This window comes from Amblyomma maculatum, chromosome 5 (assembly GCF_055883805.1).
Source record: "Amblyomma maculatum isolate TAMU_Amacu chromosome 5, ASM5588380v1, whole genome shotgun sequence".
NCBI classification, from domain to species: Eukaryota; Metazoa; Arthropoda; class Arachnida; order Ixodida; family Ixodidae; genus Amblyomma; species Amblyomma maculatum.
Window position 1 is genome coordinate 68,935,479 of NC_139348.1, and position 16,278 is coordinate 68,951,756.

Below are 16,278 nucleotides of genomic sequence, written 5' to 3' on the forward strand. Positions count from 1 at the left end.
ATGGATTTGAGCACAAAATGACTATGTCTAATTGTTTTTAACACCACCAAGTTGAGCGAGCAATGCCGAAATGAGCGAACGGTTCCGATGAAACACCTAGATGGGCAAGAAAGAAATCTCAGTTGTTAGTTACAACATATAACTGAGGGGGACTGTAATTATAATTGCTAACTATATTTAGGTTAATGGGAATAATTGCTTTTTAGCATCCAAGATTTTATCCTGCTGCGTATTTTGAATTAAAGACAAAGCGCCCTTACGCGGAGTGAATTCATTCAGATCTGGTAGCACATGTGTAATAGGGTGAAAGTAAGTTGACCGAAAATAGATTTGGGAACTGAGTTGGTCGGTTCTTTAGAGGATTTCACGAGGCTGTATTTGAACCTCAAATGAAATCACAACTCACACTCTAGGTGGGTTGCTTCGGGCGATGAAGAAAATAATCACTGACATAGCACGAGCGTTGCGCGCGCTCGCTTCCTACTCAGATTGCAGTTCTGGTTCTCCTTGGCGCCTTTTCGACGCGGTAACGGCGGTCCCATGTTATTATTAAACATCTGGAAGGCTGTACAGTTTCGCACCACCCTATGCGCTCCACGCGTACGTAAAAAAAGCCTTGTATTGTGTGTCTCACTGGGTGACAATTGTGCTAGAAAAGGACATGGACATGTAGTTAAGCACACAGCCGATGTTGGAGTTATTTTCTCTACCCAAGGCAACGTGTAATTCTGTGCCTCTCATTGACACAAAACAATTCTGTCTAATAATGAAATGCGATGATTTACTTGATAAGATAAAACATGCCTGGCTCGGTCGATAAAGCTGTAGTGCTCTCTGCAGTCATCCTGGTGCACGTTAACAGCTTTCCCTTGTTTAATTACTGCCTCAAGATACCTATAAGGAAGCCAAAATGCCCATTATCAATGTCATCACCTGAAGTCATGTCAGCGCAAGACCTGAACATTCGCTCTTTAATAAAAAATGTGCGCAATTCAGCACCGCGAACACGAAAAAAAAAACATTAGCAAGAGGTCAATCTTTGCAGCAAAGATCATGTAGATAACTGGACTGCAACCAAACAGCTGTGCGTTTTTTGCACAATTGTTTGGCGCAAAATCTGTAATAATATCATATTATTGAGCTTTCCTGACTGCTCAATGGATGCAATGATGTACCATCAGTTGCAACCCTACAATTTGAACTAATTTGGACTTTCGTATCAGCTTCGTGACGCTAACATTCGTCGCGTTTCGTGTTATGTCATGCAATTTCATGTTGCACGTATCATACGTCTTTCAAGGGAAGTTAGAGGTTTAAATCGAGACACGAATTACAACCGGGGACGAATGAAATAAGTGTGAAAGGCTAGAACTTTACATTTTTTCTATTTAACAGCTGAGAAATTATAGTTTGTCGTACAGTGGCATTAAAGTGGTGTCATTCGTTTTCTTTGTGCTCATAGGATTGAAGTGATACCCAAATTAGAGGCTAGATCACGAAAGCGATTTACACCGGCGACGCAAGAACGTACAATCGGATATTATGCTCTCGCCTTCACAAAAAATAATCAGTCTAAAGTAGCCTCCGCAACGTTTTTTTCATTGTTTGATGCCAACTGCGTGTTTGCTTTTAAAAGTGCAATTTACTGAATATTTTCGAACATTTAGTAATAAACAAGACCTTCAAGCACTCACCAAAGAGGGGAGAAATATTTATATTGAATACTGCAATGCAGATTAACAGCAGCTTATAGATTGATGCAAAAATCTCATATCTGTATATTTTCATAGCAGTATGGTATTTCGCGGCCATTGACTCTGGCTCAATCTACTAAACCGTCTAGCGTAAAATTTTCCATAACTAATAAATAAAATCACTCCATCTCATACATTGTACCTAAGTTTAAACAATATGCCACTCTCATTTCCAGAACACGAAGATAGCATGATTGGCTCACCAACGGAATAAATGTAATTATAGAGAATGACAGTTTACTGTGCAACGCTCATTGTTGCTGTCAATCAGAAATGATTTCGCAATAATCTATATGTCCGTTGGTTTGGGAACTTTTAAAATGGCGAACATCATCATATATTTTGTGTAAAATAATTGTTTCTATTTGGGTCCTTCTTGACAACGTTGGTCAGTCTAATTTTTCGCTATATAAATACCGACCTATGCAGGCATCAGTTCAGTAGACACTTCTCTTGTCGAGCAAATCCCAACAGGCTGTGTGTGAGTAGTGCTAGACTGTTTGAACCTTCGATCAATTCTTTCCGTCTAATATTTGTGCAATCGCTTTTACAAAAAATCTTTTTGAACGCTATATCACTGAGAGAAACGTAAGCCCAAATATAAACAAATGCATTTAATAATTTTGATGCTATGGTACCACTGAATGTTAGTGTTAATGGCCTGTTTGCCGATAGTTGGGCTACATTTATTGGATGATGCTACATAAAAGGAAGCTATTCAATTGGCTAGTGCAAGAAAGCGGACCATTTATTGGGCGCCATCTCTAGGATCGATTATGTTGGGGGTGGCGAACCCTAGTATTGTGCTCTCTGCTCCCGCGTTCATTGAAGCTCAGTCAGTTTTTACCAGTGAAATTTCTTACATCGTTCCGAATTTCTTGTGTTTGGGTTGACATTCAGAAAACTGAAATTGGATCAGTTGAACCAGCTATGTGCGAAGCATGTGCACTATCTGTCCCTTAGGATTCCAATTTTGTATTGGTTTGGTGCGGTTTGTTGGGCTTGACGTCCTAAAGCGACTCCGGCTTAGAGGCGCCGTAGGGGAGGACGTGGAGTACTTTAACGTGCATTAACATCGTGCAGCACGTGGGCGTTTTACTTTTCTCCTCCATCGAAAAATGGCCGCCGCAGATACAATTCGAACGCGCTTTCTTGGGCACAGCAGTCGAGAGCCGTAACCACTGAGGCACCCTGGAAGGACATTTCTCTTAATGACAGGTTGTAGGGCGAGTATGAGCATGATATCCAGAACAGCAGCGCTAGGACACCACCTTGGATGAGAGTGGTGCTAACTTTTATTTTTGGCCAAACATATCTGCTTGGGAAATGATGTGCAAGTGGGATTTATTTGTTCGTCGAGGGGAACTTCGTACTCGGCTGTGATAAAGAAGGTTCGGCTTCCTTTTTCAGATTACTATTGGTGGCATGCTGTGGCGTTTTCTTTCTCTCTTCGTGTTGTTTTCAATGCGCCGATGTTCTGGGAATTCATCTTTGTATTTGAGAGACCTCTGGAGCAGTGCACCTTTATTTTTACGTCTGTCTGCCTAAACTTAGTTTAGTTTACATGACCTTATAACCACGCTTACAGCAATGAAACGAAAATGGAGGGTGCAGCGTTAAAGGAGAGGAAGCGTGCCGACTGGATCAGCGAAAAAACTTCAGCTAATGACATTCTTGCGGAAAAAGGCGCAGCCACGAAATTCAATTCTCATTCAGGATAACCTTTTTTACCTAAGGTTGACAGAGTGAAGTCCGAAAGAAGGGGAGCGTAATAGGGAGAAGAAAAACGTTTTATGTTGGTAAGGTTTTGAGGACCCAAAATCACAGGGTATTTAACGGAATCTGAGAGAGGATATCTCCATTAAGACGTTAGGGGGCATAGTCAACCTGGAGATGGAGATCATTATGATATAAATTGTTGCTACCTCTTAATGCATATCACGAGTGCTATGCGTTAACGGTTGGTTCGGACAACTTGAGTGTACATGTAACTTGCTTAATATGACAAGATTGAAGGTACCGCGTAATATACTGGTATTAGCGCATGATGCGTGATCGGTTATTGTAACGAATGCCGTGGTACAAACGAAAGCTAGATTAGGGCGCCTGTGTTGTTTAAAGTGTATGAGGTCAGCTCCTGCTTACGTATAAGTCAAAATGCACACTCTGCGTAGCTAACCCGCATTTAAAAAAATATTTGTTTGTCCAGCCGGTGTCAGATATATGCGCGAACAACGGCTTGTCGTCGGATTTAGAGCCCTTGTCCCTGCACACTAAAGCTATCGCTTCTGCAGATACTTCTTAATATAGGAATTCCGTATAAGAAAGCTGAACGGAAGAAACTATTTTATATCCACAATCTGGAGTTATGTGTTTTCATATCGCCATCGCCAAGGTATTACGACAGGAGGGAGATAGATAACACATATGACAGAGCACTGAACATGGGTAGAGGGCGGAAGCCTCATTTCGCAGGTCGAACCGATGTTTCGACAAGTGGACTTGTCTTCGTCATGGCCTACGAAGACAAGTTCATTTGTCGAAACATTGTATCTTGAGGTAACAGCGCGAAACGTGGACGGGAGCACAAGATTAGAGGGCGACACAACGAGCGCTATTCTAGCGAAAGATTGTGTCGGCCTGCGCACTGATGCTTCCCCCCTTTTACTTTATTCAGTGCTCTTTCATATCGCCTTGTATTGGAGTTCTCTTTATTATTAATGATGATGGGCAGCGGAGAAATTGGTGCAGAGGCATCAAAATAAACAGTGCCCGCAAGAGTATGAGAGTATGATCATATATGTTCGATCGTACATACGCCTACAATTTCATAGTGTGTGCACTATAAGTATGCCCTGATAACCTTTTCAAATCAGACGATTCCCTTGTTGCACTGTCAGAGTGGTTAGGGCAGCTGTCCGGTGTACCCAGTCATGGAAGATCGAATCCGGACAACAGCGGCCCCTTTCCAATGGAGGTGAAATGCAAGGCAGCCGCGAGCTATATTATGTTAGTGCATGTTAAATAACCGTAGGTGGTCGAAAAGCTCGGATGCATCAAATACAGCGTCTGTCGTATGCTGTGTCGCTTCGCTTCGTTAAACCTTTAACCCTTAAACCGAATAAAATCGAATCACACTATGAAGAAGGCAATATGTATCCCTATTGTAGTGTATGCAAGAAACAAGCTGGCAAATTAACATTTCTTCTTCTCTTGCAGGACCGACTAGCCATGGAAGGCCTTTCAGGATTCATGTTATCGCTGGCGATGGTTGTTATAGGTGTGTAAGCAAAATACATTTCAATTATAGATAATTGCATTGAAGAACAAATTTCGGCTCCGAGTGCAGAGCAAGATGAATCACAGCACCCTACTCTACCTGGGGCAGTATATTATTCTCTGCAACTAAAATGTTCCTGATAAATTATTTTATTTGTTAAAAAGCTGTGCTCAGTATAACCCACAACTAAGAACCGTTGTCACCCACAGCTGCAAGCGACTGACGGGAAATCTAGAGTACAACATTCGTGAACGCATTTTTAATGACAGTGAGAATGGACCGTAAGGGAGCTCAAGGTTTGTCGTGTGAGGACCAGCTTGCTGCACCTTTTAGGAGTTCGGTTCCTCAAAGTGCACTTATATTTTGTTCCCCGGTAAGAATATAATAGTGGCTTCGGCTGACGGTACTTGTGGAGCTTTCTGTGCACTCATGTATAGCTCCGAGACTGTTATCTGTCTCTGAGGCTATTCAACGTGCCCACAAATGGTGTGTAGAGCTAGTGCTTACTAGAGACGCCGGCGCATGCTGCGAATTGATGCGATTGTGGTGGTGTTGGTTTGTCCGGCACTACAAGAGTGCTCCACGAGTGCCATCAGTCGAATACATCATAAAACGTGCCTTGTAAACCGTGTTTTTGGGCCGTCTTTGTGTAATGCTTTGTTCTCTGTCCTCAAGGCCCATGATGTGGCATCACAGGTGCACAAAATGTAAATTTCTCCTCACGACAAAAACGTTATCTTGGTGGCCTTCCTGTTTTATATTAGTCAACATTAAAATATTTTGAGTCATCTATTTACTACCGTTTTTATATTCAATAAACTGTGGCTTGAAATTCCAAAGCCGTTATGTGCTTAGCCTAGGGCAGGAGTTACTAGTAATCAAGAAAAAAAAGTGTTAAAATCCTGAAGTTTCATTTACCTTCTGTTTATTGAAACTGATTAAGGACTGCATGAAACTTTTTCTCATTAGAATTCACTGCCTATGCAATATACTCGAGCTAGAAGGAAAGTTGAAGATTCTTTATCACACAGAAGCCAATTTAGTCTATTTTGTGCCAGCGAGATCGAGAACATTTGTGATCCGTCGGGCAGCGTCCGCTGTTGATGGGGCATTTATCGTTACAGCCTTTTTATTGTGCTATTTCCTCTGTCAAGCTAAGGAAATGAAGCCATTATCTGAGTTCTTTATCATGTTCTCTGTATATACTTCTGTCTGCAATAAGCACCATATACGAAGTAAAAACTCCCACATTGGGTGGACACAGCGAGCTTTTTATGGTACACGCCAACGAATTTCCCACACGAATTTTGAAATTCAAACCGATTTTCTTCCGAGCACGGTTGCTCAGATTTACTTCCTTAATGATAACAACGTAATTTTCAAGTTGCTCTTGACTACTGGGATGTCAGATACATTTTAAAGTAACTGTAATGATTGTCCCTCAACGTCCGGTCTTCGCGCGGAAAGTACAACTTTATTATCACCACTAAACTCTAGTGAAACCAAATGTCTAGGAAGCAACGTCTCACGGTCTCTGCTTGCGATTTCTGCCTGAAATAAAAGCATTATAAAATGAACGCCAGAAAACAAAGCATATTGGCGTATGTAATTGATCAGTGTTAGAGACATACACAGGTACATACCAAAGGTAAATCATATATTCTATGCTGCTCATTTATTACAACACGTTCAATCTGAAAGTACTTGTTCAATAGCGAATTACCATCTTTTTACGTAAGGTTATCAGAATTGCCAGACATTGATTCTACAATTTAGAGTAGAAAGAAAAGTCACGTGGAATTTCTGTTATATCCTGCTGAAACATCCTGGATGCTTATGATACGTCGCATTTCCCCGAGCAATTGCCTTTCGCAATAAGACGTGGCTTATATTCAGGTATTGGGTGAAGGGGGGAGATAGCACAATATAAATACTTAAATAAAGCTTGGGGCACTTCATGTAAAGCTCCTTAAACGCAGCCACGCACATTTAAAAGGTTTGATTATTTATAAAAGCGCATTTCACGTTTTCTGAGCCGCTGACATGAATAAAATCGGCCGTCAGCTGCTCGAGGTTTGAATGTGTCTGCAGCAAATCGTACAGTGAGTTAGTGACTTTAGGTCAGGGTCGCGAAAGGGGGTTGTAAATGATTTACTTTCAGTGACTGAAATAAGTCAATGTTAACGCGCACGTAAACATTGCAAATCAGTAGCGTTATTGCTTCTTTCTAGACAGCTGTTAATGAGCACAGATAGGCTTCAAAGTCGGGTGACGACTGCTAAATAATCCAATCTCTTAGAACGGCATCTCGCAACAGATTTGCATATAATTCCCTGAATGTGACATTTTGAGCCAACGATAAAAAACTCACAGCGGCACGATGAGGTAGAATCATCTTTGACCTTATTGACTGATTTCAGCCACTCGACTATGTCCTTATACGGAAGATCTTTATATTTGCAGTAACTAAATCTAACATCTCAGCAATTGCGCTACCGGCTAGCAACTCAGGATATTGTTACTCTTTTATTTTCGGATCTCTTTTTCAATGAAATAATTTTTTTTATTTTCCCATTGCAAATCTGGCAGCATTTTAGCGTCAATTTGAAATTTTGGTTGCGGGATGTCTGGTTCATAAATCTTTATGTTAATGTGCGTTACAGATTGCGGTTTTTTATTTGAACAGAAGCCGCGCCAAATATGAAACAATTCAAAGGGATAGCAACACTATAACGTGCGAAACTTGTAAGCGTGGCCTGGTTCTTTTACGTGTCGAGTTCGATGGCGTCATAACATTCAGGGGACACTTTGGCTCACTGAAGTGCTTCAAGGCGGATGCAGTAATGAGAGACTGGTGCAATTTTGCCGTAGGACGTAATTACCGGCAACAAAAAGGCCCAATTCTCTAAGCATAAACTGTCACTAGTTGCCTATTAGCTTATTGGTGCATTATACTTCAGTCAATTATCAGTACGAAGCATACCTATCAGTAAGGCATAGTTTAGGTTCAGCAAGCAAAAACTAGCGCTAATAACCTAAATAACACTACTCTGACAATTCACCCAATAAAGTAATTGATTATCACTTCGCTCTGTTGTAAGTACAGCCTCGCTTGACTAAGTGTATATTTAGGCAACTACTTATTGAATAAATATTCTAATTAGGTAAATAAGCTGTATGGCTACATAACCGATAACTAAACAGTGTCCCAATAATTTGCAACATCAATATACCATATATCTTTATTTGTTTGCATGGTTCCTACCCCAAGTACAATTGGCCTCGTTTGAAATTCGAGCACTGTTAAGCCACGATCATTTCGACCAACTGAAAAGCGCGACATTACTGTCGACAACTGTTACTCATAACGTTGAGGCATTAAAGGCTTTAAAGGCTCCTACCCCGCCGGGGTGGCGCAGTGGTTACGGCGCTCGACTACTGTTCCCAAGGGCGCGGGATCGAATCCCGGCCTCGGCGGCAGCTTTTCGATGGAGGCGGACAGCAAGGCGCCCGCGTGCTGTGCGATGTCAGTGCACGTTAAAGAAGCCCACGTGGTCGAAATTTCCGGAGCCCTCCACTACGGCGTCTCTCATAGCCTGAGTCGCTTTGGGACGTTAAACCCCACAAACCAAACCAAACCGCATTAAAGGCTCCGCCTTCATAGCGAAATCTTTTAAGACGGGGAAATGCAAATAATAATAATAGTTGATTCGCAGGAAGGGAAAGGCGCAGCACTGTTACACTTCTTTTTGCGGACACCTGAACTGCGCCTTAAGAGAAGGAAGGAAGGTGGGAGTGAAAGTGGAAAGAGAGAAAGCGGAGCCGTAGTCTAGGGCTACGGAGTAATTTCGACCACCTGGGGATTTTTAACGTGCGCTGACAACGCACAGCACGCGGACGCCTCTTCGTTTCGCCTACAGCGAAACGCAGCCACCGAGGACGGGTTCGAACCCGTGCACTCCGGACAGTACTCGGGCGTCTAACCAACGGGGCAATTCAAGGAAACACTTTTGTCTAGTCCGTGTTGATCTTGACGCCAAGCAGTGGACACATCAGTACCCAATGAATATATGCAGACGGCATTGAAGTAGTATGCCCAATATTTTGTAGGGTTCTTCTTCTTAGGAGCCCAGGAGGTTTTCTTCTTACTAATGTTGCCAGTGTTTTTTACATTCGTGAAAGTCCTAGCTATTTGAGAGGATAGGACCAAGGAATTATTTCCAGAAGATTTGGAGTTCTGGGAATTCACTGCATGCCATATTGTGCGGTTGGGAAGCTTAAAGCAACCGCTCCAAATGTTTGAAAAACTGTGTGCTAAAACACTTTGTAGCGAACTTTTTACTTTATAAACGTCAAAAAGAATCAATAGATACCTACCGGAACTTGCTTATGGTGCTGTCTTATAGCAGAAGGTACTGGCATGTTGTATGTTATTGCGCACTGAATACGGCTATGCAGGTCCCATCGATTACGTTCAACATTGTCCCTAGCGACCTCTCCGGTGTGATCGCCTCTCCACATTCAGGCCATACGAATGAAAGCGGCTGTATTCGCTGAGTAAACTCTCGTTTAGCGCAAATAGAGTGATTGAAATCATTGAGCACACCCTTTTATAGCTCGAAGTATAGTTAGACATTGGATGTTTTTCTGTAAATGCAACCGTATATTTTCCTCATTATTTCTATATTCATGGGAACAGAGTACAGAAATACTTTGAGAAAACGAATAAAAGGCTCAAAATATTGGCTTCTGTTTCCTCCAGTTGTAATGCTTTGATACAGTTTTATAGATTGGGTAAGCATAGTCGAGTCACCGTAAATATATTTCCAGTCACTATTGAATGAGAATGTAGAATGAACGACAAGTATACTAATATGCACTTTTCAATTTTTTCCAGTAACTCTATCAGCAGGAGGCGGTACTCCTATCATGGGTCATTTACTGAAGCCGGGCCCACCTCCCCAGTGAAGGGAGGAAAGTTTCGATATTACTTCGGATTGAACCCCCAAATACAAGAACTGAATGCCGGCAGACACTCTACCTTGGACTATCTTCCTGAAGATGTGTGCAGGGAGTTTTCTACCGAAGATAGCCTTCGTACAGCGTGCTCTAGAAATAAAAAGTTGTACATTACTTCTTTCTCTTTGAGGGAGAAATCAAAAGCTATCGGTTTTCTCTGAAATTATTTCTTCAGCGATGCTACAAAGGTTTGAATACCATTCTATGAACACGGTGAAATTTTACGTACTATTCTCTCGGAAAATCCAGAGAACAACTCGAAAAGCGAGCTGTTTACGAATTCTTCAGAGACAAATGAAATCACATAAAAGACAAGCAGCAGCACGTGTGGAATCGAATTCTGCAAATATTTTCTTGCCGCTTTTACATCTAGAGCTTAGCATGGTGTAGTGAATTTTACACGCCTTGACCTACGTAACTATGGTTTCTCGCATAGTGGCTTTGTTTTGAAAAATGAAAAAAAAAACAAATGCGATAAGCAATTTTTTACGCAAGTAAACGTAATCATCTAATTTTTTTCAAACTATGAGATTGACATCTATTTGTAATTAGAGAACTATATTACTCTAATCTCCATGTCATCCAAGAGAAATTGAACGTGGAAAAAGAGACTACAGTTGACGCACTTGCAGCATTATTTGTGACCGTCGAGAAGGATAGAACAGCCTCATGGCAGCCCTCAACTCTAACACCCTTTTAAGGTTTCTCCCCCCCTTGAGCCCCGGCATGCTATGCTTCTGTTCTGCCGGCAGAAATAGGGGTGGGGGGGGGGGGTCTTGCTATGGGCACTTTAAATTCATAAGCGTGAGTCGTTTTGTTTCTGGAGAAGGTAGCTTTGAGCATCGTGCCACACAAGCACGTTGAATATTGTCGCATCTAAAATTCAGAAACAGACGCACCGATCTTCGCTATTATATCCTAACTGCAACAATACGCTAACTATATATTAAATATTATAAAAGGAAAATGCAAATATCCTGATTAATATTTCACCAAGGCCGGAGTGATATCGGTTATTGAAGGTATTTTAGGCCATCTTCGTCGTAATAAAGAAGCTCTAGAAATAGTACACAAAATCAGTAGCGATTTTCAATATTGACACATTTTAGGCAAGCCCCTTACGTTAAACAAAAAAACAATTGCCGAATTTGCCTCAATGTCTTAAGCGAGAAACAAGTCAGTTATAATTTACTGGGAAAAATGTAGTTGGTGTTAGAAGGTGGCCAGTAGGCGCGTCCCCGCCGATGATGACACCGGGCGACACGCCCCACGCCATGGCTCGGATCTGGACATCCGGGTCGTCGCTGGCCTTTATATTACATGACGCATCAAGCGAGGGATTAGAGGTAATGCAAGTAGTGTAGCCCAACTGTCGTAAATTTAGTGATCTACATTTACCTTTTACCAAGATAAGTGGCATATTTGAAAAAAAAAGTCTGCGCAAAAAAAGGCGACTACTAAACACTTAAAGAACTGGACAAGCGCTTCAAAAGTTTACAAGCTTTAAGTGTTTATTCGTCGTCCTTTTTACCTCAGTGTATGTTTTCAATCATGTCTAATTACCAACTCGCCCAACTTTCCACCTCACAGAAAAGGCAGTTCCAGTTAATTTCTGACTTGAGAAATCTGGAAGTTAATTATTTCAATTATACGATTTCAGGGTTTCTCTGCACCACCCAGACCATCAACACAACGACAAAAACCCCAGAAGTAGACAGACATCTCCTACATTTAAGGGAAGCCCGAAAAAGTCTATTAAAACGGTGGAAAATGCAAAAATAAATAGAAAACTTGAAATGAAGATAGCACAGGTTACGGCTGAAGCACAAGAGTATGCTATAAAGCTTGTCAGGCAAAACTGGGTAGAATTGTGCAATTCGCTGAAAGGTACCCTAAGCACGGCTAAAGCATGGTCAATATTAAGAAGCATGATAGACCCCTCAAGAACCAAAACGGCCACAAGAAGAACCTTCCACACCATAGCCCATAAATACCCGGGCACAGATGCAGAGTTGATCACCGCCATGCACAAGAAATACATAGGACACCCTACTCCGGCTTGCCAAACTTCATATGAGGGTCAACCAAACCCCTCCCTTGACTGCCCCATAACGCTGACGGAGATCTACTCAGCCGCCCTTGCATTTACAAGAAACACTGCCCCTGGAGGAGACAAAGTCACCTACGCCATGATTAGGAACTTAAGCAACGAACATCTGCAAGACCTAACGAAGTACATCAACGAAGAACTGTGAGAGAAGGGACAGTTCCCATCAGCTTGGAGACACGCGGATATCATCACCATACCAAAGCTGGAAAGCCACCTGCTGTGGAGAGTCTCCGTCCTATCTCCCTCACTTCTTGCCTGGGAAAACTCTATGAAAAAGTAGTCCACCTCAGGCTCCAAAATTACATCGACGAAAACAACATCTTTCCTTCCTGCATGCTGGGCTTCCGCAAGGGACTCTGCACGCAAGACGCTTTCCTCCGGAATAGGGAAGAAGTCATCAACACCATACCCCGAAAAGGCGAAAATTTCATTCTGGCACTAGATCTCAAAGGAGCATTCGACAACATTGGCCACCAAACCGTATTGCACGAATTAAACAATATCAACTGCGGGGAGAAAATTTTCAAATATGTGAAGGTTTTCCTCTCAGATCGCAAAGCCACCATAGGAATTGGAGAGATCCGATCACCAAAAGTACCCATGCCGAACAAAGGTACACCGCAGGCTTCTATAATCTCTCCAATGCTATTTAACATAGCAATGTTAAATTTAGCAAAAAAACTGTTGACCCGCAATGATATTGGCTTCACTTTATACGCGGACGACATCACCATCTGGACTACTCAGGGATCCTTGGCGCAAAAAGAAGAAGCTCTGGAAGCCGCTATAGACCTAGTCGAGGAATTTGCCGGGGAGAGCGGTCTTCAATGCTCTCCAGAAAAATCCGAACTTATCAGGCTACACAGAAGAAATTACAAGTCCCCAGGAGAAATTCAGCTCTCTCTAGGAGACCACACAATTCAAGAGAAGGACACGATCAGAGTTTTGGGGCTGTGGTTGCAAAGCAATTTGAGAGTGGATTATACAATTAAAACACTCAAAACCACAGTCAACCAAATTTCCAGAATGATTAGAAGGGTGACCTGGCACCGGAAAGGGATGAGGGAGGAGGACACCCTCCGCCTTGTACAAGCCCTTGTCGTTAGCAGGATTACACACGGGCTCCCATATCACAAAATTACAAACACTGATAAAAGGGCCATTGACACTATCATAAGAGGAGCCTATAAAACGGCCCTAAACCTTCCGCCAACAACATCAACGGAGCGTCTTTGGGCACTCGAAGTGCACAACAACTTCGAGGAGCTCAAGAAGGCGGTTCTAGAGAGTCAGAAACAACGCCTAACAACAACGCAGGCGTGTAGGGAAATCCAGTCAAAACTAGGGCTATGGCAGGCAGTAAGAACTTCTGAGATCAAATCCCAAATTCCGACAGCCACAAGAAACATCTATGTGAACCCGATACCCAAGCACATGCACCATGAGTCACAGAAGGGTCGAAGGAAAGCCAGAGTCAAATCATTGGAAAAACAATTGTCTAAAGTCGCGGAAGTTGTCTACCTGGACGTAGGGGCTTACGGCGAGCCTGGCAAGTTCACAAGAGCTGCAGTTGACCACAAGAAGAGGCCAATTATTCAGGCTTCGATCTATGCCAAGGATCCTGCGGAAGCGGAATCACTGGCAATAGCCGTCACCATAAAAACACAAGACCACCAAAAGAAGTCATCGCATGTAGTGACGGACTCCCAACCAGCCTGCAGGGACTACCTGGCTGGAAAACCTCAAAGAAAAGCGTGTGCAATATTACGTTCGATCTCCCAGACGCATACGATTACATGGACAGCTGGACACGAAGGCCTAGAAGGAAATGAGGTAGCGAATGATCTAGCCCGAGCTCTCACAAACCGGGCGGATCCCCATCCCTACCCCACCCCTCTCCTAGGGCCATACGGCGACAGGCTTGGACACGTACGGTTAGATTGGTTGGTTGGTTCATAGGAAGGGAAAGGCGCAGTATCTGTCACACTTGCTCTGTGGACACCTGAACCGCGCCGTAAGGGAAGGGATGAAGGTGGGAGTGAAAGTGGATAGAGAGAAAGGGGGGCCGTAGTGGAGGGCTACGGAGTAATTTCGACCACCTGGGGATCTTTAACGTGCGCTGACATCGCACAGCACACGGACGCCACTTCGTTTCGCCTCCATCGAAACGCAGCCGCCGAGGCCGGGATTCGATCCCGGGAACTCCGGCACAGTGGTCGGGCGTCTTACCACTGCACCAAAGAAGAATTTTCTCACCACCACACAAACAACTTCCTCGGGCGCTATAGACTGGAGAAAAATACAAACAGATTCTTTAATCTTCACATTTTAAATAAGATAAGCCCAACAAAATACACGAGTCACTTTCATTGGTGCGGTGCAAGCCCCACACTCTATCACATCTCTTGGGAATGCCAGGACAAACCTGACCCAACGTTGCTAGTGCCATGCCCGACACACGAGCAGTGGGAGGCGGCCCTGACCAGCGACAACCTGGACCAGCAAGCCTGGATTATCCAGCTAGTCCGCAAGTCAGCTGCTGCCAGCGGAGCCCTGGACTAGGGGCACCGACCACCCAGCTCCTGCGAATTCTTACTGATTATTATGTCCATTAAAAGTATTCTCTCTCTCTCTCTCTGCACCACATTTTGCTCTCCGTAAAGTCAGCTGTGCGGTGTGGGTATTTTGCCCACATGCTCTGTCTAAGACGGCGTCCACAGTTCAGTAGCCTTGCATTCGAGTATGTATGGGCTGCCTGGGTTAACAGCGTTTGTTGCACCCCAGAGTGTAACTACTTCTCGTGTTACCATTGGGGTCAAAGAGAGTAGAATACTTCTGACGGTGCCAGAGGTTTATCATTTTATATAGGTGTATATGGCTTGTTTAAATTCGCTCGCAAAGGTGGTGGCTCCAGTGCAGATTATGTCTGTTTCTCTGGGGGATTCTGCTGAGGCTAACGAGTTGCAGGTTATGATGGTTCCAGCAGTAACATCCTGTATTCCCCAAGCCCGGTAGTTTTCCCGGCTGCTGTCAATCACTATTGTCATCAAATAGTCCAGTTAGGAAGTGACACTTCCCTATGTGCGCAGAAAACAAGTGTTCGCTGTAATTAAGTGTATCCGCAAAGACGCATGCGCTCGTATTTCCAGCGTCAGTGTTCGGCGTGGCTGTATGGGTTTGCTATCCTTATGATGGGAAGTGTGTCTCATTGAAAGTAGCTCTTAACTATTTTATTCATCGCGACTAACACATAATTTTATCCTTCGACGCGACGCTGCGCTCGCCACCAAGGCTTCCCACCCACCTACTTGGGCTGCTGTCGTGGGGCTGGGACTTAGTCGACCCGGCCTTCACTTGGTAGCGTGCAGAGACTCCGGGTTGATGAAGGATTGAATCTTCGAAGTTGGTAAAATATATACAAGCAGGTTTAATGTCACTTTGAGAAAACTTATTTACATGAAAAAAAGGGTATATCAGCAAAATGACAAGCGTTAAGAGTTCATAGCGAGAAGCGTCAGGATGAGCCGTCTACCTAGGCCTCAGAGCGTCATTTCGTGCTCTGCAACGTCCTTAAAACCCCCTATGTCCAGCCCCTCTCTGAAGATGCTGACCAACCAGTTCCAGGGCACACCCCTCAGATATCGGCATCCAATCGAACACATCACTGCACTGATGGTCTGATGCACTGACTGGGCGGTATTGTTTCGTCGGGCGTGGTCACTTGTTGGCGGGTAGAGCTTGAGAACGGCGAGGAGGTACATTTCTATTCTGCAAAGATCCGATATGGTGGTTCCGGCAAGTGGATTTCCTCCTCAGAAACCCAAGTGTACGTGCGCTCCACGAATACTGCTCCCAGCATTGTCCCTTTCCGGCAATTGCAACTCTTTCCTGTATTCCCGGGAAATCCTCTAATGGCCGTATTCGTCATGCTTATTTCTTCTCCTGTAAGTCAGCGGACGTGTCATTCCGATCGTCTCCTTTGGACAATAGGCATTCCTCACTTGACAATAGCGCCTCTCGACGGGAAGGGTGAACAGTTGAACCAAAGCACTTCCGGCTATTTCCCACAGGGCGACATTTCTTTGTATTTTTCTTGAGGTTCCCTTGACAGGGCC

General features: G+C 43.6%; 1 long non-coding RNA gene across 1 annotated transcript; it reads left to right on the top strand.

Annotated features, from left to right (window-relative positions):
• The first annotated feature begins 2,184 nt into the window (after positions 1 to 2,184).
• LOC146188461 (uncharacterized) lies at positions 2,185 to 10,171 on the top strand. The gene is made up of 3 exons (XR_014707208.1): positions 2,185 to 2,235; positions 4,974 to 5,034; positions 9,932 to 10,171. It is a non-coding gene; the product is annotated as an uncharacterized LOC146188461 (long non-coding RNA).
• The last annotated feature ends 6,107 nt before the right edge of the window (positions 10,172 to 16,278 follow it).